Below are 1,575 nucleotides of genomic sequence, written 5' to 3'. Positions count from 1 at the left end.
ATTTAATGCTAACCAAGGCTTTTATATTCTCTGGGGACATGCAAGCCCCCTAATTACAGGTGAAGACATACGTCACAGGAAGGGGTTGTGCTATAGGTAATACAGTAATGGAAAGGGGATGTTCTAGAGGTATCCACGCAATAGGAAGAGGAGGGGTTGGTGGTGTACATGTGGCAAGATGGGCGGATCCTAGATTCAGGATGGCAGCTTAATTTTGGATGTCCCGGGGTTTGATCTTTTCTCTGGATCTCCATAAGAACCATTAGCAGTAGGGTGTAAACCCCACCTACAAGAACCAAGCTAATGTTCACAAGCCTCAGGGCGAAATAGAACATTGTCCCCAGCAGCAGGGAGCAGGCCCACCCCTGTGGTGGGGTGAGACAGCAGTCTGGCAGCGATGGCCTCAAGGGAAATAATTTTTACCATTAGCTGCAAGCAGTGTCCTAAATCTAATATATTTGGGGGAGACGACTTGGGAGAAATCTTTGTTTCCCACAGGTTTGGATTAGGGAGAGAAAGCATATTCCTGAGAGGATTTGTCAGTAGTCAGCCACCAATTGCAGACAGTTTAAACCATTGTTTGCTTGGATGAATCCCTTGCATCTATAAATAAAGCCTGGTAGCCATACTTCTGACTTGCTCTCATAAATTGGAGGCAGGCTACACCCTCAGTAAACTCCCTTTTCAAGGATCACGAAATCGAAGGTAATGCCATCATGCCGAGAGCCATAGCCTCGCCACGCTGACAGATCACACTGCCATCACCCTGCTCGACCCCGCAACTTCTCTCTCCAAAGGACCCACAGATAACAATTCACCTCGGCACTCCTTTGGCCGAATTAGACACCTGTACTCGGATCATGGTTTCTAAAGCACATTCTCCCAATAAAAGGAATTGGGGCTCCTGGGAGAAATGGCTGGTGTAGAGCTGAAACAGAGAAAACATTAGTTATTATATAAGAAATGATAGGTCTGGAGCATTTTGCAGTGGCAGACAGGACAGAGGCTTCCAAACCAAAAGGATTGCGGCCTGTCAAAGGCACACAGGAGCCGAGCTGAACAAGCACTCCAAGGGCAAAGTCTGAACAAGGTGAGCAACAAAATACACCACCTGGCGTTTCCACCAGCAAGGAATAAATAAGGGAGCACTGGACTTGAACCAAAGTGCCAAATAAACGTACTTGGAGTTCCTATCAACACATACATATGATTGAATGAGTGGATAAATAAATGGGGGCTAAGCAGCAGAGATTCCTTATAGAAGAGTTCCAAGTTATGTGTGTAAATTATTCCCCTCTAGAAGGTAGAGTTTAATACACAAACACAAGTGCGCACACGCACACGCACACACACACATACACCCTTTGAGGATTGGCTAAACTTAGGGACTTGCTTCCACGGGGAAAGTCAAGCATCACTTTACCCAAGTGATCAAGGCCAAGACCATGGTGAAGTCAGGTTGATAGATAGATGCACTCCTGATATGATGCGATGAGAGAGACATTCCCTCTCTGCAGTCCTCATCCAAAGTCTATAACTCCCGTCGGATCACGGGGACAACTGCTCCTTAAAACG

The sequence above is a fragment of the Echinops telfairi genome, unplaced genomic scaffold, assembly GCF_000313985.2.
Source record: "Echinops telfairi isolate 266 unplaced genomic scaffold, ASM31398v2 ScPeMD7_4;HRSCAF=17, whole genome shotgun sequence".
NCBI lineage: Eukaryota > Metazoa > Chordata > Mammalia > Afrosoricida > Tenrecidae > Echinops > Echinops telfairi.
Note: the sequence above shows the minus strand (reverse complement) of the source record.